This window comes from Haliotis rubra, unplaced genomic scaffold (assembly GCF_003918875.1).
Source record: "Haliotis rubra isolate DU_JTF1 unplaced genomic scaffold, ASM391887v1 Scf1277, whole genome shotgun sequence".
NCBI classification, from domain to species: Eukaryota; Metazoa; Mollusca; class Gastropoda; order Lepetellida; family Haliotidae; genus Haliotis; species Haliotis rubra.
In genome coordinates this window covers 166848-190888 of record NW_025765200.1, presented here as the reverse complement: position 1 = coordinate 190888, position 24041 = coordinate 166848, and the positions used below count along the sequence as shown (strand labels likewise).

Here is a 24041-nt window from a genome sequence, read left to right as displayed (position 1 = left end):
AATACAATAACTTTTACTTTTATCAAGATTTATTTTCAATGTCCACTTGTAACGATACGAAACTAGCTTGTCTAGCCTCTTTACAGACCTATAACTGTAAAGTCAAAAGCGCAATATCATCAGCAAACAATAGGATGAACAGCATTGTCGCGTGTATGTGCATCACTTAATAGTAAATTAATGCATGACATTCTATGACCCCCTATTTAACTGGACAGGTTAAGTTAGATTTTCCTGGACGATGATCATTTGAGATTGTCTCAAAATGCTGGTGAACAAATGCCCTCCAAATCAATCGGCCTCATGAACACAACACTCTTGCGATACACTGGCGCGTCTCCGATCCATCGTAACGCTGAGCACACTAAGACGAGTCAAGATAGGTCCTATATTTCGTCACAAAGCACGGATACCTGCAGTTCGCAGTTGATGCCCCTTGGTCTGAGTGGACGCTCAACGTATGAGCATCAACTACTAGTAGAATTTGCAGCCACAAATCAGTTGTAACCCGATTTGTACGTCATTTTGATGTGACGACACACGCAGCGCCTCGGACCTAGGGCGATCTGCAGCTGAAGCTCACAGGTCCACAGATTGTAATCTGTCTAACGACTACAATCCAGGGCTGCTGTATTTCCCAGCCTTAAGACTACCCATCACATAATACACGTGCAATCACAAAGGTGATCTAAGAGCTTGCTGCACGCGATTGTTGTCTTTCACGCTCTTTGCACGATTTGTGACTACAATTTTTCACGTCAGTCGCCAAGACCATGCTCAAACTTCCTGCATGTCATTGTCGCGCGTATGGCACAAGAAACTCAAAAGAATCAACCCTTACAATTATTACCAACAATGTGGGTGCCATATTTATGTTGAGTTTTAAAAGTGTCAGTGTTTACTGAGTGGTACAATCCTTATACCTTCTACTGCAAGCAGGTTATCCCGCTGCTTATCCTACCACAGGAATCCCACAGGAATCTCCTGGGATTAAGAAGAATTTCGTCACTTTAGAATGTCAATTGTCATTGTATATAATCGTAGGTGGACTGATATAAAGACTTAAAACTGAGATGAATGACAGTTAAAATATTCTGCGCACAGTTACCTGTACTTTTCATAGACTGTACAGAGCAACTTCATGGTACCACTTTAATCTGTATTGTAGTTAATATAGTTGCGGTGGTTTGGTGGGGCAGAACCGGTACTTATCATAGCTGTACCAATTTCACACGTACAAGAGGTGAGATGAGGTGAGCACCCAGGTAATCAACAAGCGTGTGCAGTGAAATTTCAATTTCACACGTACACCTCGCACACCTGGCTGTTCTACCAGCAAGTGGGCCTCCCTCGTAAGAAATAGCGAAAAGTGACAACAAAATAATGATCGTTTATTAAACAACTTTTTATTCAGGTGTCCAAAATAAGGAGACAAATTATCAGTGTTGGTCTGTCATGTGACTGTGCACAGTTTGATTTTGTTGCATTTATTAGATTTTGTGTTCGTGAGCAAATCATCGGTCTCAAATGAAGTCAAACAAACTATAGTGAGAACATATAATGGAAATTAATGATAAGGATTCCTAAGTATTTTTTTTCAAAACAATTCTTAAACATGTCACTCGTAAACATCCGGGTTATAATTGGTCTTTGACAAACCGTCTCTCAGTCATTAGGGCGACTAACATGATCGGACGTATTTGGTTGATATCATCGTTTCCATCTGGGTTGTTTGGTTCAAAACTCGATTATTTACATATACCCTGAAAAATGCTGATTGTCACATCAAACAACAAGCAAAGGATACAGATCACGGATATGCGTTTCGTAAATACAGATAGAAAATACCTGCAGAAAGTAGTATACTAACGGGGAAAAGTAACTGTGCATACCATAACAGCTATTTATACATTGACCATTCGATGAGAATACGCACACTTGTCTTGATACTACATTTTCTTCATTTCAGACTGTTCAAACGGCCTACCCTATTGCCATGGCTGACAAAGGTATTTTCCTATCCAAACATTGGTTGTACAAAGAAAGCAGCATTGAACAGTGAGCCGGTTACACATAAATTGAAACAACAATGTATTCCTATAGCCTACGGATTATTTACCACCCATGTCCATTCTTTGTATATTTACATGTACCACAAATGCATAAATTATGTACCCATTATAAACAAATAAAGTGATAAAAAAGAAGTAAGAAACTGTAAGCCAAATGTCAGGAACCACGTAAAATATACATTATATGCCCAACACTTTTGGTTTCTGTACAACACACAAAGAATTTATGAAAATAGTGATGGGTGCTGCCCATAGAGCGAACCATGGCTACCTTCTTCGCAAACACCTGGGGACATGTTGAATTGTATTCATTGATATTTTCAATTGAGATGATTGATCAGATAGTTAGGACTCGGATGGTTCCATTGTCATTAGCTTGGCATGTAGTCAGAGCTGAGTAAAACGAGAGCATTACAATCATGTCATTAAAATCTTTAGGTTGTGGTCATATTTATGAGCACAATAATTAGTAACGAAAATCAACATTTATAAACTAGTATTTGATCTTATCGCTTTCTAATGGTAGATGGTTAAAAGTCAATTGTCAATATAATGTGATATAATTGTTTAGAAGAGTGTGTGAGACCATGATTATTCTCCTTCGCAGGAAATCCTACACGTTCTATGGTGAGGGAAATTCGAATGGTACTTGTTGGAAAGACTGGAGTAGTTAAATGTGAAACAGGGAATACAATATGTGGAGCAGGAAAGCAGGAAAACATATTCGAGCAAGCGCAAGGGCAATGTCTGTTACAAAGGAAAGTAAAGAGCATAGCATTAAACGCTTTGAGTACGACTTGCAACTTGTTGAATTCCCCGACTATTGTGACACAAGCAGATCACCCGAAGACATCAAGAAAAAGGTCATGAAATGTGTCGGTATGTCATCTCCTGGAGTACACGCCTTTCTTTTCATCATAAGAATTGGCAGGTTCACTGAAGAAGACAAAAATACACTGGAAAAGTTCCTGCAAATGCATTGGAGAAGAAGCTAAAAGATTTGTGATTGTTGTATTTACTGGATAAGACGATTTGGAAAAGGCAGATGACACCATTGACAACTATCTTGGAGATATTCCAACGAGACTGAAGCAGTTTCTGTTTGATACAAGTCTTCGTTTTACTGCTGTCAACAACAGAGGGACGGATGAAGAAAAGGAAAAATTCTACCAAAGATCTGATAGACATGTTATAGAATATGGTTGTTGAAAACGGGGGCGAGTGCTACCCAAATGAGATGTATGAGAGTTGTGAAGCTGATCTTCAGGAAGCTGAGAAGGAAAAAAATCGACGAAAGGGAGGCAGAAGGAATTCGAGGACAAACTTAAAGAAGAAGTCGCTGCCTTTGAAAAACAGCTACAGAGTCATCTTCTAAAAATGCAAGAAATGGAGAAACAACTTGAAAGGGGAGAGATGAAGAAGAAGATCGGCTGAATGAACATCTGAAAGCCTTACAACTGATACTAAAGGACTGACTTACTGACTGAGTTTAGTTTTACGCCGCTTTTAGAAAAAAAATCAGCAATATCACGGCGGGGACACCAGAAATGGGCTTAACACATTGTGCCCATGTGGGGATTCGAACCTGGGTCTTTCGGCGTGACGAGCCAACGCTTTGGGAACCACTAGGCTACCCCACCACCCCGATACTAAAGGAAGAAGATAGAAAGAAAACGTCAGAGAGAAGAAAAGAAATGACAGGCAGAACAGGTTATTGCTTGGCACTAGCCAAAGAATTACGTAACTTCACGTTGGGAATCGCAGCAGCAACCTAAAAGCTGTATTAGATAGAATGTAGAATTTAGTATCACTCATTTTCAGTGACTTATCCACCTATGAATGGCCATATTTTTTAGCCCAATGGAATGTATTTGTACAGATACTCCTGACTGACTATGCTCTACCTTTTACCTTTTCAATTTCAACGGAACATTTGTTTGTATGACTTATTTATATTCCGCTCCATCCTTCTTTAGTCTTCCGTTTCATATTATTCTGGGTACGAGTGATTCTTTGGTAGGTTTCAAACTGGGCCCAACAAAAGTTGTTCAATGAAGAATCTGACTTTCAAAGCCTCACAAATTGTTAAATGGTAGAAATGAATAGTGAGTAAGTTTCAGTTTTACACCACGTTTAGCCTTAGCCAGAAATATCACCTCGGGGACACCAGAAACGGACTTCGCCCCAGTAGAAATAAGGAAGACCTTTGAAGGATCTGTGATAAAACCGGTGTGTGCTGCCATTCCTTGTTTTGATTTGGACCTGAAATTCCTGACTTAACGGGTGAAATATTGTCTTGCACTGGCTTGGGTTTGTGACAAGTGTCAGCGCTGGGACATGATTTGCTCATCGCTATAATGAACACCTTTTTACTTGTTTGTTTGTTTAACTCGGCAATATTGCCAGATGATATTGTAGCCTGTGAATAATCGAGTGTGGACCATACAATTCGGAGACTGACACCAAAGTACCAATATACATAAACATACATGAACCATGTCAGCGGCCACCCGATCCACTTAGTCATCCCTATAACAATAATGGGTTGACATTGACATCACTGGTTTCTCTCTCTTTCTCACTTTCTTTCTTTCTTTGATGTAAAAGGCTATGTTTCAGAAAACTATTCGAATCATACCAACCAATATCTTTCGTGGCTACTCCTATAGACTACCATCCGTCATGTACTTGGATCATGAAATATTTGTTCTGAAACTAAACATCATGCATTGTAGCTTGGTATGTATAAAATAAACAGCTAAAAATCTAAATGAACTTTTTACGTGTTCTGGCACTGTTCCAAGGTTCCATTGAATCATATATCTACAGAGGACTAAAAAGTACAAGATTGTTTTGAATAGATTCTTTTTTGGAAAAGAACTTTTTCAGCTACAGCTATAGAACCTGAATTTATGTAAATGAATCTGAGAAATATATAAGGTCAGTGTTAAATCAAATTCCAAACTAATAACATCTTGCGGCAAGGCATCTTAGGGCGTCCGTATTTAATTCTGTGTTTCTCATCGCCTGACTGTTCCAAGAATGGGGCGGCCATTGATATGTGTTATAATAAGACTAAATGGTAATTATAGCTTTAGTTTGTGGTATTAAAGGCTATAATTTTCCTTATCAACACATACTATCATCTTGCAACTTTATAATTTACTTAAATACATATAGCAAAAGCATAGATATCCTTTTATCATAATGTTCAATGAAAGTCATTTTGATGATAAATATGAGTAAAACATCAAGAGTATGAGCAAAACATCATGAGTACAAAGTCACATTCACAATGCTTAACTCACATAATCGGTACAAAACAGTTATTTTCAGAAGAATACTATTTAGTCAATGTTCATGATGATCTCGATGATGATTGTGATCTACACATTGTTGTAGATAATTGACAATTCTAAATAGGCTTCAAAATGTAAAGTGTTGTCTCAAGTAACACAATATGTGAATAAACACTACAGATTGTAGTGTTACATCCCTGTTCAAGCAAGTGGCGATTCATGGCTATTTTAATCCCATCAGTGGATTCATTACATTGGTTTTTACTGAACTATATATTTCCGGAATATTGAAGTAAATCTAAGCATGCAGAAAACTATGCCAAAAAGGAAGGAATGACAGGTCCGTATTACAGCAATATTATGCCAGGAGATTTTCAACCAAAGTGAACAGATTCTGCACAATTTTGTTATAAGTACTTCACGCAATATTCATACGCTTCATTGTGGAATTACAAGCATGGGACAAATACCACCACATTATACTTGACCACTTATGATGTTCTAGTCAACATTGTCCTGACATGGTACAGTTGAGCGACGAAATATGAAAATTTTATATTCAGTTTAAATCACCTCGAATTATAGCTTCAAACATTCAGATGATCTTTAGACACCACAGATACATTAATAGAAACGTCAAATTCCTATTCATTAACAAGATTTTAGAAATTGTGTCCCGTCTATTCCATTTTGGGATTGTGAATTATCTGTGACCAAGAATGAATTTTTATGTTACATCAATTTCATAATCACAAATTTCTGTCACTATAGAGCTACGAGTATTCTATGTGTCTTCTTTTCGCTGATTAAACAGCACATGCTTCAGTGGGCCAATCAGATAAACCCAATCAGAATGGTGACTTTGAATGCTACAATAATTTATTTAATCATTTTTTTTCAAATATATCAATTCATTATAAAAAAAATATGAAAATCCTAACAATTTATGACTTTACATGATTATCAAGCGTTTTCAGAGTAATATAGTTACATTCGTTCCTGAAGGAACATAGCATTGAGGTAAACGTGGAATTAATTCCCTTATAAAGTTGTTTTGGACGCCTACAGGACATTTATTGTACCTTACCCTCGCCTTGCAGATGCTATAATCACAAAGACTCTGTCAGAAATCATAAAGACTCCACTCTCACTGTAACCAAGTATCCTACCAGTGATACACGATATTGTGAACTCCTAACATTGCCGGATCGTAAATATTAGTGGATGCCAATCAAAATCGTGACATGGGAGTAAAGATGAAAGATTTGCTTCCATTTTAATACCTGCTGAAGATTCGTTTTTCGTTTTCGTTTTTCGATGAAATTTAATACATTTTAAACTGTTTTTTTTTCTTGTGGCGAAACATTTGTTTTCAATGGGCGGTGTTCAAATTGAGACTCGTCGGCGCAAAGTTTAGAAATAAAAATATTTTTTTATTGTATGGGCGGTTGGGAATTTTACGGGCGGCGGGAGATGAGAAACACAGAATTAAAGACGGACGCCCTTATGTACGTCAGTCACATCTCTTTCAACACACTGATCTAAATCGCCAAGATTAAGTGGTGATTCGGAAGTGTTATATGGGACACTCTAATTTATGGCCATTCATTCTTATTCAAGGGAGAGGATCCTCCTCAATATGTCACAGTCCTTTGACTGTCAAGCACCTTTGTTGGAATGTGTTGAATTACCTCTCATCCGGCTACCGTGTTATACCCTTCAAACTATCGGAACTTTTCAATACCGTTTCTAATAATGTAATTTTAGAAGGAAATTAAACTATATGATAAGATGTAGATTTTAAATTCTGAATGTCGGTTTTTACCTTTAACAGAATGAGTGAGTACGGTTCTACGCCAATTTTAGCAACATTTTAGCAATATCACGGCGGGGGACACCAGACACTGATTTTACCCATGTGGGAATCAAACCCGGTTCTTCAGCGTGAATAGCGAACGCTTTAACCATTAGGCTACCCCACCGTCCCTTGCCTTTAACTATGATAGTTGACTGACGTTTTAGTGATCTTCTTCATCACTTTTATTCTGTAATCGTTTCTTTATTAAAATAGTTGTTTTCTAGCCGCGAAAAGCTGCAAATTTGCTGATGCAGCTAAACGCAACATTTACTCACTCCCTCACTCTTTCTCAACAGTATCACCAGGTAACCACAATGACATCTTGACTGATACTGACATCTGGAGTCCAGCAAATTCCAGATATCAGAAAAAGAAACCATCAACATCTCATTAGATTACCTCGAGATATTACTGTTTGATTATACAATTGTAGTTTTAGTTTAAATCGGGAGATGCCTCATGTGCACGCATTTCTGAAGCAAGTGCAAGCTAAAATATTGTCAGCAGAGTCACACGGACTTTCATTTGCAAATCATCTCAACTTCTATGCACATCGCTCTGTAACATCAATTGGAACTGTTAAAGGAGACTTCAGAGTCACAGAGATGGATGTTTGACAAAATGATATCACGTGACTGATCAAAACAGTATTTGTTTCATTAATTGGATGATGAATTTTATCTTTTACTACTACTTGTTATATTTTTTGATGAAAGTATTAGAAATAGCCCTTTGAACGACAACACCCCAAAATATGTTTTATCATGATGTTCCTTAGCACTATGCAAGGTTTTCTGCTTTAATCCAGCGGTGAAAGTCACATGGTGTTGGAATTGGAAATCTTACATTTTGGGAGGCCATCTTGGATTTTTTCGGAAAATGGGCCCAAAAAATCGGGCGCACCCAAATATATGTTTTATCATGATATTCCCTAGCACTTTGTAAAGTTTCATGCTTTAGTCCGCCAAAGTATCTATTTTCACCTTTGGCCACTGCACTATAATATGTAACTGCTGAAAGACAGAAGGACTGGGGTCAAAACATGAACCAACATGGCAGTTAGTTTTCGTGAACGACAATCATTTGAAATGCTGGAAAATTCTGGCTAAACAAATGCCCTCCAAATCAGTCAACCTCACGAGTGCAGCCATCCTGCGACAGATCCTGGCGTATCTCCTGATCCAACATCAACGTTGAGCGCACTAAACTTAGTCAAGATAACTACTATATTGGGTCTTCAAGCTCAGATACCTGTAGTTACCATAATGTGGTCTGACAGTCTACCTCTGAACAACAACTGTCTGCTTGTGAAGGATGCAGTCACGAATCTATTCGTTTGTTTGGTGTGACTCACAAGCGGCACTCCACGTCTTGGGTGATCTCCAACGATGTCAGAAGCTAACCGGTCCATAGATTGTGTGCTGCCTACACTATATGCACGATATTGTGGGCACACTTTTCACGCCAGACGCCAAGACTATGTTCAAATATCCTACATGCCACTGCTGTGCGCATTGTGTATGGTATCAAGATACTAAAAGCTAAAGAGAATTAACCTTTTCAATTGTCACCAACAATGTCGGTGTCAAGTTTCTAATTTTGTTGAATATAATTATAAAAGTGTCAATGCTTACTGGTGGGTACCTTATACCTTCTACTATTTTCCCGAAGCTTCTCCTACCCCAATAGTCCACTGGGGTTTGCGTCACTTTAGAATGTAAACTGTGAATTCATAATGATAGTTGGCATGATATGAACACTTATTTACGAGTTTTATTAACTTTTTAGAGTCTTAAAGAACAACGTCACTGGTATCATTATTTACTGATTAGAGTGATCACTTTGTTTTAGTTAATATAGTTATGTCAGGCATACCAAATTAAAACACAAATTAACCAGTTAATTGCTGGCTCACAACCATCTGCACCAACATGTAAAGTCATCATACTGCTTTCATACGGATGGTTATATACTTCTTTCTTACTGTGCTATACACCACAATGATCCAGGCGAAGCATGCAAATTCCTAGTACAGGAAGATAACTAGCAAGCTGCATGGCTTTTCCCTCAAAACTTACACTTTGTTTAATTTGATAAATTAGTGTGGACATGGAGGTTGTTTATGTTGAACTTCATATATGCAGGTAATTAAGTTTGGTTTGGTTTTCTTTGTTTTTCCATATGTTTTGGTTTTATAGAATCTTTCTTGCTTTTTCTTCTTGTTGTTTACTAAAGCTGCACTCGGGATGATCTGAGATCTGCAGATACCCGAGTATTGCACGGGCAATAAAGTTATTGACGTCTTGAGTACTGATTTACCCAAATTGGAAAACGAGAACATGCCTTTTCTAGCCTTATGGAAATTAAATCAACAACAAGTAAGGAAAGTTTTAATAACGTGATTCGTTTTACTTATTGTGTGCACTGACCGACGATCAATCGCCGTTGATGAAACATTTTGTTCATTTCAGAACCACATTGTATCTTCTAAAAATACCACGCTTTTTGTGTAAAACGTGATGAGCTCATGATGTCAGAAGCCATAGTTTTACTCGTTGATTTGCATAACAATGGAATGGTACATTATGTCTGTGTATCGGTGTCTATTATTGAAAACATAGAACGGAATATAATGGATTTCTCAAGTATGTATTACTTGTTTTGAAGATAGATATAACTTTGTCTTACTATCACTGAATGCGATCTTAAAATATCACATTATTAAAAAACTTGCAACATATAGTGCCGATACCTGGTTTCGAACCCGCAACCCTTCGCTTACTACTCCACTAGGCTACAAGAAGGATCGCACAGTGAAGAATGATAGATTGTTTGTCGGTATGAACCGTGTGTTTTCCTCACAAGACTGGAAGAGCGGGAAGCGCACGTGCAGGACACAGCTAGCACGTGATTATTCTTTGATATACTGCTATCTGAAAATGTTAAACTTCATATTTGCCAAAAGTAAAATATTTTCGGTGAGGTAATTCCAATTCTATATGAAACAGACAAAACGTTGAATATGGCTTCCTTGTTCTTGATACTAAATAATTTATACTTTTAGACAAGTTTATTGCATGGGTAAACAAAAGACCAAGATATTTATAGTGACTATTAATCTTAAGATGTAGTTTTTTGGGTACCCACTTTTAATTTATGGATAACGACCCGCCCTCGCCCCTATACTGTTAACATGTTTAGTATTAACCTTTTTCTTCATACAGTCGGACAAAAGCGTATGTACAAATTCATCGATAGCACCATCTAAGTCAAAATCAAGCATTGTAAGTAAACCTTGACTACAAGACAACATTTTATCAGATAAATTATCGGCAAAGTATTTACACAGAGAATCATTCCAAACAAGTTTTCTTTATCATAACACCCATCGGCTAGTTCATTTTGATTGTCTGCATATAGAAATTTACAAGTCAACTCCAATGGGAAATGGTCTGAGTCAATGCATTCTCCAATGCTAAAAATCTCAATAGAATGAACAAAACCCTGTGAACAAATTATATTGTCGTTCACGCTCGAGACCTGATTACTACAAAAGTATATTCTCTTAGCCTGTCTCCAAAAGCTCTGTCGTTGAAAATAGATATTTGAAGTGCATAGTACATATCTAGTAAAGTACGACCAATACTATTTACAACTTTGTCATGAGATTTGAGGTCATCGAGTGGGGTATCCCCTTCTTCACTATATTTTAGATGTTTACTTCCGATATCACCATCATAACTAACGTAATGGTTATTTTGCTCACCTGTGCGAGCATTCATATCTCCACAGAAAATAGTAAATGAATCACTGATTTCTGGAAGGGTTTCTATAAGAAACTGTTCGATTTGTTCAGTGTTACATTCATGATCTCTGTTAGAATAGTGGGTGGGATATAAGTACATATTAAGTTGATATCTTTTGCAAATGAAAATAGTTTTATTGGCAGTTTCAAGAAAATCAAACTGTCAACTGATGGTGACAGTAAAATGCACATATTGCTTATAGAATTGTGGATACAGACAATTACACCACCAGAAAGTCTAACAAAACCAGATAGATTTACTGCAGGGCTGTAGAAAACGTCATAACCGTCCAGCCAATTCATATTTGACAAATGTCTCAACAAGACATACTATTTTGAATTTCCGAAGATATAATAAAATTCACAGTCGTTTATTTTGTCCCTCAACCCGTTAACGTTCCAGCAGAAAAGGGATAGAGTGGTGTTGTCAGTCACGAGATCACTCTCAGAGTCAGTACTTGCGATGTCATTGACAATAGATTCTTGTGACATAATAACCAGGCCTCGGACGCTACCCTATGGGCGTGCTGAACGAGAAGGCGTCTTGCGCCTGTTACGTGAAGAGTCGGTCGCCGGTTGCCGCTTACGTTGACGTGTTTGAATCTGACTATGTGTGGCGTATTAGAATAACCTGGGCTTGTATCTGTTTCTCAGTCGTGTCGTCAAACTCCCAAGTCCAAGTTCTCCTGAGAACTGGTCTCAATTTCAGTGCTCGAATCTTATCATCTGACAGTGCGAGTTTCACAATAATGGGACGTGGTTTAGTTGTATGTTGACGTTTAGGGCCAATGCGGTGTGCGCGAATCACGTCAGACGATTGCCATGTCATAAAGGCTCAAGTATTTATCAAATGTAGACAACAGAATCTCTTTACATGACATTGACTTCTCACCGTCAGCTTCCGGAATAACATGTAGGGGATGTTGTCACGTCGACCAACATCCTCGTTAATCTCCAGGGTATACGTTACGATAAATCTCCACTAAACCATGGATGCATCTTCGGCTCGGCCCGATGATTATATTACCTCCCGTGGCTGGAGTTTTACCCAATCAGGTGTCTACAATGGGGAAGCTGAGCGTACCAATCACAACACACTTTCGCTTCTTTTACCTAATCGATTAAACTTGGCAACACGATTGTTGTTTAGGTACTCTGAAAGAGGTACAAGGAGTTCTTGCATATATTTTATTAGGTTTCACACCTGTAAGTTTGTCTGTACGATTTTCCCCAAATCTGAGACGCACTGCGAACAAACCTTCGCGACTGCGACTGCTTTCTTTGTTGACACTGGCAAGTTCGGTTGCAACGGCGGCTTATCTGATCGGTTACTGTGAGAATGCGGGGACGGCAAAGGGATGTAATAAAATTATCGGGCCATGCCATAGAGGCATCCATGGTATAGTGTAAATTTATCGTAACGTATACCCTAAATACCTCTAAGTTTATCTAAATCGTCGTCAATTTTGGTCATAAGTTCGTAAATGTTATCAACCTTTTTCCGAAATGGCATCAAAATCCGTATACATACTCTCGGTGTTTTTTCCGGTTCTCTCTATCCAATTTGATAAGGTTAACAGTTTTATCAAGTTTATCACACCTAGAAGGAATCGACTTCACGTCTTCTTTCAAAGATGTGATTTGTTCACTCGGCTCGGACTTGTCTTCTAATTTGGCCATAATGGAATATTATTAAACTTCTTCAAGTGTAAAGAGTCCCGGGTTTAACTCCACATCGTCAGAGCACAATAAGATCTTCTCACGTTGTACCTGTGTTGGGTAACATTGGCTTTCCCAATGACACATGAATGCTATAATAATAGGAAGAATGATAAGGACACTGATATGACGAGGAACTAATGAACAAATGGCAGTCATTATCAATGATTATTACTAGGCCAGATTTATAAGTAGTCAAGGCAAGGGCACACCTGAGGTCAAGGGGAACAGAGCTCCATAGCACAGTAGCAGGTGTAAGTAGTAATCAGCTTTAAAGTGCAGAAATTTACTTTGATCGGAGCACTGCATTATTAATGGATGGATCAGCTTTCCCTGATTTATATACAACAGAATTAGCACATGAAGAACTAAAAGACTCGACATTTTATCATCTTAATGTCAGCATCAGCTGTAACAGATCTACACAGCACAATGACAGAATGTGTTAGGAAAAGCGATTTTCACTAATCTAATCTGGTATCTTTAAAGCGACATAACACATGTAATTCTGTATCTGTTGCAGCCAAATGTCTATGTATAATAGGTCAGATGAGTGTTAATACATATAGCTTATAAAATATCCAATATGTGAACGCGCCCGTTTCCAGATTTGCGTTTTCTTCAATGTCTGTTGTGGCCACCATGTGCCCCAAAAACTGCTCTGCACCGTCTTGGAATGGACTGAATAAGTCTTTGATTTCGAACTTATGGAATTCTGGTCCATTCCTGTTGCAATGCCTGGGACAGTTGATGGAGTAGAGATTGCTTGATGGAGTTGAGATTGGGCGATTTCGAAGGTCAAGGAAACACTGTACTGTTATTCTGAAGATGCTGAAGAGTGGCATGTGCTGTGTGTGTGGCATTATCTTGCTGGATCAACTCCCTCAATCATAGGGATCATGCTAGATAGATAGATAGATAGATAGATATTCTTTATTTCCTCCATAGTTTGAAGGTTACAAATGTATATGTATATTATACAGTCATATTACTGGCACATGATACAACAGAAATGCTCATGAAATAATTTATACAGGGTGGTAAGGTGAAATACAACAGTTATAAATATTTTTCCATTTACATACAGAATTTGAGACACATATTATAACATTTGCCCACACATCATAGTTTAGCTGGTCCTTTACATCTTCCGGTTTTCCGCCAAGTAGAAATTTCAGGAATTCATCATCATCATCGTAGGTCCATAATTTTACAAAGATATTAACATCAAGTAAGTCACAAATTTGTTCAAATAAGTCATTTCTTTCAGCAATATTAATCTTACAAGACATTAAAACGTGCTTTTAAAATATCGTGCGCCACAGTACCACACCTCACATTCCTTTGACTGAATGGGTGGGAACAGAACCCAGTTTTATAAGAAAACCAATACGTTTATAGTACCTTGGTCTGTCAAGCGCCAGTTGCCATAGTCGATTTACACCGTCCGATCTTATTGACTGATACCGTATCAATGATAGCCTTGACTGCATGGCATACTCTGCTGCTTTTCTATCACATTGTAAGACCTTTTCCGTACCCATTCTTGATCATTTCCTTTTACATAAAAATTTAGAACACACTACATATTGTTTCATTTCTTCCTGGATACCATATTTAGCTAATAATTCCAACATATGAAATATAGGAGATTTCATATCTCGTTTATGCTTTCTGCCATTCATAATTTCATTGTCATATTGCGAGATTCTATGTAAACACAACTGTTTAAAAGAAAACTTAATAGTGCTGTTGCATAATCTGCCAAGTAGCAACAGAGAGCGTTGATCTATATAAAGCTTGTAATGATAAAATACCAAGGTTATCCACAACAACTTCATTAGGCATATACCTATCAAAACCTTGTATTCTTTTAGTGAAATAACGCTGTGTGGTTTCCAACATATCATATTCTTTATTAGATAGCTTTCCCCATACACTGCATCCATATAGGCAGCATGGCAATATAACTCTGTCCCATATACGAATTGCAGCAATAGGATTTTAATCCTCCATAATGCAACCCTGAGTCATGGTTAATATTAATCATTTTTCTCAGTTTCTCACAAACATTACCTGTTCTATTAACAGATGATTTGGAGGTAGTAAATTACACTTCAGCATAAATAATGAATTGTTTTAGAGGTACATGGATATTACAAAAAAAAGGTCATTAAGCGATACATTTTGTTGTTACCAAACATCAATACAGCACTCTTACTTACATTATATTTCAGCTTCCATTTGTTTGCATAACATTCAGTTACGCCTAACAAACATTGTAATCCCTTGGGGTTGGAGCTGGTAAGGGTTGTGTCATCAGCTAACAATAAGCCGGGACATTTTCCCAATGGGAGGCATAATCCACAACTTGTTCTATTAAGATCATATAATAAATCATTTATGTACAGTGAAAAAGTCACGCTGATATAACACGGCCTTGCCCGACACCTTGTTTAACATGAAATTGGTCTGATTTGAACCCTGCAAACCAACATACGAGTGCATAGACATATCAGATAAACGAAGGAGTCTCCACATTTTACCAGATATGCCAAGTTTGTCTAATTTATAAAATAGACCATCAAGCTACACACGATCAAATGCTTTCTCATTGTCGAGAAAGCACAGTATACTGGTGAGTTCTTTTCATTGTAATATGCAATGGTTTCAGTAAAGTGTAAGCGCTGCCATCTCAGCTGCGTGTTTCTGAAGCCAAACTGGAAATGGTGGGGAAGGAAGTGTTATTATCTGTCCATTTCAATTCTATCTAGGAGCAGACGTTCCAAGAGCTTACTCAGGGTAGATGTTAACGTTATGCCACGATAATTAGATGGATCAATTTTGCTTTTGCCTTTACCTTTGTGTATTGGGAGAATTTCACCAAGATTATACATAAGTGGCACGTACTCATATCTGATGATGGCATTAAACAAGGCGACAATATGAGTGATTAATGATCTCCCTGCGTATTTTATATGTTCATTGCTCAGACAATCTGGGCCCGGGGCTTTGTTGTTTTTTAACCCTTTCACTGCATTTAGTACCTCTCTAAATGTAATATCACATGATAAGGGGAGGTAGTATCATCTGCTGTGTGTGTGGCATTATCTTGCTGGATCAACTCCCTCAATGATAGGGATCATGGGAATCCTTAAGATTTCGTCTCCGTACCGAATAGCAGTTAAATTGTCCTGAGGGCGTACAAAGTTAGATTTGTGCATGATTCGTCATAAAGCATACACGTTGCCAGTTTTGTACATTCCAGAATCGAACGTTATTGCACCACTGGACCCGTCGACGTCGATTGTGTCGTCGCAGTACAAGGCCGAAACAGGGTCTCCTCGTAATCGATCACGAACGGATTGAGATGACTGCAGTGGTAATCCGGCCTTAAATAGGCAATGTCCTCGCTCACGGTTCCTCAGAACTGCGCGTGCATATTGCGAACCACTTTTTCCATGACATTTTCATGCATGTTGATACTTTCAAACGTAAGCGTGCATTAAAATTACCGAAGATCCGTTTTGCTCTGTGTGCGTTGGTTCATGTACACAAACCAGCATTGTAATGGCGAACAATCAAACACCAATTTTGAAAAATAATTGACATTTCAATTATCAATATTGTATTTGCGTTTCTTTTTGGTTAGAGTATATCTGTACCCGTGATCTCGTAAGCAAAGTGATCATGGTACTGCTACCTATGCGAGTCATAAGCTACACAATTCTGATATTTAAGCTAACTTTCTTGTTGAACCAGGTCATCTGGCCCTGGGTGTAAAGCTCACTAACCAGCAATATCACGGCGGGGACACCACAAATTTGTTTCACACATTGTACCTATGCATGAGTGACAAGGATCGCGTGGTCACTCGCCGATTTGGTTGATACATATCACCGTATCCAAATTGCGTAGACCAATATTCGTGTTGTTGATTACTGGATTGTCTGGTCCAGACTCGATTATTTACAGGAAGCCGCCATACAGCTGAATATAGCTGAGTGCGGCTTTAAACAACAAACCAACGACAAGGAGCATTTGTAACGACGCGAAGGTTTGTATCAACGCCTTTGTAGTATGTTTGCAGCTTAGTTACGTTAGGTTCTTACATTTGCCAGTTATCTCAGTGTGATGTGTCAGGCTGCACCTGTAGTAATGTACCCGACAAACAACTACAAGCAGAGCCTTGGAACTAAATATACCTTCAAACTGACACGCAAAGAACAACTACTCTATTGACGATCAGTGTCTTCTTTCACCCTGTTTATAAAGCGTGTACAATCGATCACATGCGGGTAAAACCCATTCTTCGGTGATCAAGTGATAAGCTGAAATCTGAGAATATGTATGCTATACACCGTGTTATTGCGTGTCTGATAATAGTTAGTGTGGTATTCTACGAGACGCTAAAGCCGCTTCGTTTGAATCATGAACGGTATTCTGAGGCCGCTATCATAATAATAAATCATTAACATCAAAGTTGATTGTGCGAGGATCTGTGTTGACACCATTGGTATATACTGCGTGTTAGATAATAACTGCATGTCAGCGTCTTCCTATTAATAGCGTTCTACATCAGTCACGCTATGTCGAGGTCTTATTCTACCCAAGCAACTGTATGCGTTCGAACTGAATTGAGTTTGCTATATGTAAACAGGAATAATTTCAAAATATAAAATAATTCATGAACACTTATAGATGAGTTAAAGGACTTTTAAGTTCCTGTGTTGACAGTTAAAGTCACTTGGCAAAAGAGCACTATTAACAGTAACTTCACTGGTATCAGTACGATCATATTTTACGTGCTGCTATTACTTTCCCAACAATTGTTTATATGGCATATTACCCCTGATAATCCGGTTTAGAATTGGTCTTCAGCTGCCAAGCTTGTCGCGAGAGGCGAACAACTGGTCGTCAGGCTCATGGATTTGGTTGGCACATGTCATCGTATCTCAGCTGCGTAGATCAATGTTCATGTTGTTGACTATTTAAACAGTTCATACATCGGTATGATTGTCTGGTGACTAATGGTGAATACATTTTCTACGTGTTATTTCTCTTCAGTTCTCTTTCCACTTTATTCCCGTATATTGCTATGTCGTCTATAAATGCTGTCGATATAATATCTCTGATGTGTTTATCTGAACTTGTCATTCATATGACTATACGGTGTTTGAGTTTCTTATAGGTCGCTTGGCAGCACATTTTATGTTTGGCAGATTGAATATATTTGCTGTGTGTGACACAACACTAAAATAATCTTCTTCTTCTTCTCCTCCTTCTTCTTCTTCGTCTTCATCTGCTTTTCGAGACACCTCATTTTGCTAAGTGAGACCATGAATGAACACGGCTGCCATTTCTTTCTTTGTGATTTTCTCTCCACCTGTCGGCAGTAAACGTCACGTGTTCTCCCACGTGTTTGTTTGACTGCACAGACATTCGACGACGATCTCACCTGACCCAGGTGGTGTGTTTTATTGAGCTGGCCACGTGACTAACTGTACCTGAGATGCATGAGTATAAAACCAGCGACAGCCGTGATATTTTACATTACAGCCACGACCTGACTGGTGGAGGGTGAGCACACAGCTGGTAGGGCGAGCACACAGCGGGTGAGTACTGCTGATACTTTTAGTGTTGATTTACTGATACATGTTTGGGCAAGATGTCAGCTACATGTTAACCGATGCATGTGTATTCATTCATGTCTTTGACATTACGTCTACATGTATCATGAGACATAATTCAACTTATTATGACTTAAATCAGCGAATTTCTAGCAAATATCTAGCATTATCAAAACTGTTTGGCCCGTGGGCGATACTATTTTCAAATGCATAGTATCGTGGCATACTATTCAACATACTTTATCCCCATTTAACTTATTTTAGCACGCTTGAACAGACAGTCACATAATTGGCATGATACGCATCGATCTACGCGGTTGCGATACTATGGCAGGCATCTCCTTGTCAGCGAACCTGAGTTCCTGATCCTGTTAGTCGCCTCCAACGACAAGCATGGCTTCCTGAAGATCAATATTAGACCTGTTCTTACATGTTTTCAAGTTGCGAGTTTCGTAGAGGTAACAGATACCATGTGTGCCCAGCTTGATAAACAATCGTGTGCTGCTAAGAGATCATTGACGTTTTGACACATAACTGTAAAATAATGTTATAAAATATGCTGATTCATGTGTCATGATACCTCGTTTACTAAACATGTCTCTGTTTTGACGTCTATTATTGAAAACAAAATGTATAATTTACTGTTGGGGTTCATAATCAATTCAATATGCCTCGTCCTGTAAAACACAAACTCATTGAACAGAAAGATGTAACAAGAAGAAAACGCTTGATGTGTGCTTTCAACAGACCGACATTGTCTATTTCAACATTGACAGGAATGTACACGGTGGTGTTGAAACGAGTTTTTTCATTTCAGACTGTATAAAGTGCAAAACCCTTCGCAATGGCTGGCAAAGGTATTTTTACTTCATCGTAAACTGAGTTCAAGTTGCACGAGAAAAAATTGCATTGAAATTGCGTTGAAATTGCGCGGAAGTGTGTCAAACTGTAATACATATCGGACTTCAGGTTGAACCGAGTCTATGCACACATTTGGTTCACATTTGAGACGACTGTTACCTACAGGCGTTTAACCTGAGCTGATTGACCAGATAGTTAGGTGATTCATTGTCATTAGCTTAGCATGTTGTTACAACTGAGTGAAACAGAAGCATTAAAATCATGCCATTAAATCTTAAGGTTGTGGATCATATTTATGAGCACAATAATTAGTAGCCTGGAAATCAACACTTACAAATCTAGCATTCGACCCTTACCACATCTCTAATGGCAGTTGGTTAAAGGTTAAGTCAGTATCATGTGCTGTGATAATTGTTTATGGTGTGTGAGACCATGATTATCTTCTTCACAGGAAATCCTTACAGCTTTCTGGACAAGGAAATTCGAATGGTACTTTGCTGGAAAGAGTGGAGCTGGTAAAGCGGAAACAGGGGAATACAATAATTGAACTGGAAAGTTGGCAAAGATATTCAAAGCATTCTGCAAGGGCAATGTCTGTTACAAAGACATGCAAACAGCATTCCTTTAAACGCTTTGGGTACGACTTGCAACTTGTTGACGTCCCAGGATTTTGTGACACAAGCAGATCACATGAAGACATCAGGGCAAGAGGTCATGAAATGTGTGGCGATGTCTTCTCCTGGAATACACGCCATTCTTTCATCGTTAGAATTGGTAGGGATGGGTGAAGACGACAGAAATACACTGAAAAGGTTCCTGCAATGCTTTGGAGAAGAAGCTAAAAAAGATTCGTCATTGTTGTATTTACTGGAAAAGATGACTTGGAAGAGGACGGTGAAACCATATTGACCACTACTTATGTGGATTGCCCAGTGAAACTGAAGCAGTTTCTATATGAAACAAGTCTTCGTTTTATGGCTGTCAACAACAGAGGGACGAATGAAGAAAAGGAGAAATTTACCTAAGATTTAATAGACAAGGGCAGACGCATGGTTGATGAAAATGGCGGCCAGTGCTACACAAATGAGATGTACGAGAGATGTGAAGCTGATCTCCAAGAAGCTGAGAAAAAGGAAATACTTGAAGGGAAGAGGCAGAAGGAATTCGAGGATAAACTTAAACAAGAAGCCACTGCCTTGGAAGAGCAGTTACAGAGACAGCGTCTTCAAATGCAAGAAATGGAGAAAAAAATTGAAATGTCAAGAAAGAACATCAAGGGAAGAAAAAAAGATGATGAGTAGTTGAAAGAACGTCTTAAAGCCGTAGAACTGAGGCAAAAGGAAGACGAGGAAAAGAAACGTTTGGAAGAAGAAAAGAAACGACAGGCAGAACAAAGGAAGCTCAGGAAAACCTGAGAAGAGAGCTTGAGAGAATGAAAGATTTCCAGAGAATACAGATGGAAGACTTTGAGCGAAGGGAAAGAAGAACTGCGTCATGAAGAGATCCGTAAACAGATGCGAGAGAATGTGAAGAAGGCAAGATGGGTTTCATAATACGAACTACTTGGCAATCAGTAAAGAATGTTGTGTCTTCACTTTGGTAATGACAGCCATGTCTGAAAGAACAGGAAGATATATCAGGTATCTCATTGGTCAATTTCCACGTGCGTGCGATTATTGCGGGAGATATGAAAAATGAGTTTTCCTGCCTTGGTGGAAATTGACCCACATGAGCTTCGTCTCCGAGTCAATCAGAGAATTACGGAAACTGTCGATGTTTACCGAGGAGTCACCAGACGTTTGGTCAAAGCAAAGGGTAGTGCTAATTCGAGGGTCAGTTGTCAAACATGAAATGCAATCAGACAAATTGAATACGATGAGCAGAAAGGCAAAAGAATTACCTCTAGGCTCAACACACGTGTTCTTGTGAAACGTAAGGTTTGATTGAACCGCACGTTAAGATAGTCGGGCTGTTGATCATTGTTTTAGCATCGAGAGCTCGACCCCTTTGTGTATGCAATTAATGAGTGTAGCGGTAGAATTTCCTAAAAATCTTTATTTTCTTCACTGATTTTGTTCAGTTTGGAATTAGAAGATAGTTATTTTGTTTCACCTTTAGAGAGTCTTTATTCGTGCTGATTTAAGACCGCTAAATGTAATTTAAAACCGAACGCGTTAGCGTGAGGTTTTAAATTAAACATTTAGCGGTCTTAAATCAACGATAAAGGACCGCAAAATTGAAAACAGAGTAGCTTTATCTTCATTCTAGCACGACTGATAAGCGTTTTAAAACCGAACTGTTTGGCGCAAGAACACAAGGCGCGAAGGGGCCTTTTCCCTGAAATCGCTTTGAATCGCTTCCAAATGCAAGCCGTGAACTCGCTAAGTTTAGTCGCCTTAACTTTATTCACGGAAATAATTGTTGATAACCACCCTACTATTCCCAATTTGGAAAAGACCTGACATGCTACGTTTTATGTGGGATACATGGACAGTGGAAGTGGAAGACTGGGCATTACGGCCGGGACGGAAGCGGTCAGGTTAGGATGTGTGGAGCCGACGTGTGTGTCGACGTCTACCACACGTAGATCTGGAGTCGCTTTGAATATACTGCCGTTTTTTGCGCTGCTGACGGATTTTCCAGCTTCGTAGTTTCTTCAATGGGATAAGGGTTTAAAAAATTCTTCTTCAAACCATTCGCTTTTACTCAAAAAACACCAAAGATGCTGCCGAGATAGAAATTGCCGATGTCCGACATGTTTGTTTACAAACAATACGGTCAACGAGTTCGTTGTATTCATACGCGGTGAATCGGTCACTTTAATTAGCGGTCCTTAAACTGTCATTTAAGTACGGTTTTGATGAGCTCTCAGCCAATCAGAATCGAGTATCACACATTGTCGTGCTAGAATGTATATTAATCATAACATATACAAGCAATATATGAGTGGAAAAGTATATATTTGTATTATAAAGAAATTATCGTCCAAACAGTGATCTCGAACCCCTGTGCTGTCTTTTCTCTGACGGTAGTTAACCTTTCCTATTGTTCAACAAAACAATATCGGTTCATTCGCTCCATTTTACCATTTTAGGGTCTGAAGCTGCAGGAAATGTTTAGTCGCAGAAATGAGGAAACAGAGTTGAAACATAAGTGACTGCTCCAGTTCCCCTATTTTAACTTGTACCAGATATTACTGTCTTTACAGGTTAAAGTGTTTTAGCCTTTGCTTGTGTTTGCGGGACTGGAGCATTGTGATACAGAATTTTGCTCACGGTTTTCGTGAACACATGTTCTTGTGTATTTGTATGTTTTGTTTGTTTGTGTATTGTCGCACTCGGTAATATCACCAGGTGATTATAGGATGTACATAATTGTGTTAAACCAGACATTTTATGTCTACATCATGAAGCAGTGAAGATCCGGGTTAGAGTTGGTTTAGCAACCCATGCTTGCTGCACGAGCTGACTAACTGACAAGCTCAATGACTGGGATGACGCATATTGAGTAGATCGTTGCGCATGTTAGTTGCTGTGTGTGTGTGTGTGTGTGTGTGTGTGTGTGTGTGTGTGTGTTTGTGCGTGTGTGTTTGTGAATTATCTGGGTATAGCTGGGCGTTTCATTGTCCTGAAAGACCTTGCATTTGTTTAGTACTTGGCCAATGTGAATTTTGTGTAGCTTGGTGTACACAAAACCGTCAGGAGGAGACAGGTGTCGTTATCAATAACCGTTTGACATGTTCTGCAACTGTTCCTTGGTAAAATTTACTTTTTTCGTCTGTGTCGTCTGCCTTTTAGCCCTTTTGCCAAGGCTTTGCATTAGACGTAGCTCAGTTGTAGCTAGATCTGTAGAAGATCTGTAGATATACTATCTTCTGGATTTTTGTGTCTCAAGATAGCCTCTTGTCTTAGAAACAATATGAGAAAGAGACGGACATAACACTACAGGCTAGAAACTCACCGGATTACCCGTGGAAGATTTACGGGGCATATGAGACTTCAGCCGGTCAGACTCGGTGTGCAACTGAAAGAAAATAATCTCCTGCGCACTCAAAACTGTGCTTTTTTTCTCTTTTTCCCTGTGATTACAGAGCATTCTTGGAGACATGACAAACTAAAATTAACAATATAAATTTCCAGGATCGATGTGAAACCAGGAAGTGTGACCAACTCATGACAAGGATAACACTGGTAATAGTGTGACACGAATAGCAAAAACACAAAGAAGAACTTGTGTTTGTATTGCGGACCTAAATGTGAACACTCAATACGGATTTACCTCATGGAAGCGTTGGTAAATATACCAACTTTCTACTCTCTTTGTAAATTATGAAAATAATGCCTAACTGTGTACGCCCAGACCAGTCAGTATATCTCTAAGACTTTTAGGCTGCAATGTACATCACTATTTTATCTAATAGAAATGGGTTCTTTGTTATACTATGGATAAAACAGTATCAGTTTATTGTATGATACAAGCCAGATGTTTCGTCAATTCATAACCCTACAAATTTATATGTACGTCTTAAAACTAATTCCGTGGACAAGAAGCTTTATTCCTCTCGATTTTATTATTAAGTTAGCACCATATGATGATATCAATAGTGTATAAAGTAGTCTCATGCTGTTTAATACAGACCGGGGCGGTGGGGTAGCCTAATGGTTAAAGCGTTGGCTCGTCACGCCGAAGACCCGGGTTCGAATCCCCATTATGGGCACAATGTGTGAAGCCCATTTCTGGTGTCCCCGCCGTGATATTGCTGGAATATTGCTAAAGGCGGCGTAAAACCAAACTCAG

General features: G+C 38.7%; 3 long non-coding RNA genes across 3 annotated transcripts; 2 read left to right on the top strand and 1 right to left on the bottom strand.

Annotated features, from left to right (window-relative positions):
• Positions 1-677: 677 nt before the first annotated feature.
• On the bottom strand, positions 678-11102 carry LOC124266729. The gene is made up of 3 exons (XR_006895831.1): positions 10851-11102; positions 10126-10129; positions 678-688 (listed from the first exon to the last, which is right to left on the bottom strand). It is a non-coding gene; the product is annotated as an uncharacterized LOC124266729 (long non-coding RNA).
• Positions 1904-2782, top strand: LOC124266730. Its single transcript, XR_006895832.1, has 2 exons — positions 1904-2009; positions 2680-2782. It is a non-coding gene; the product is annotated as an uncharacterized LOC124266730 (long non-coding RNA).
• A 7080-nt stretch (positions 11103-18182) lies between the features above and the next one.
• On the top strand, positions 18183-19970 carry LOC124266728. The gene is made up of 3 exons (XR_006895830.1): positions 18183-18368; positions 19201-19240; positions 19696-19970. It is a non-coding gene; the product is annotated as an uncharacterized LOC124266728 (long non-coding RNA).
• Positions 19971-24041: the final 4071 nt, after the last annotated feature.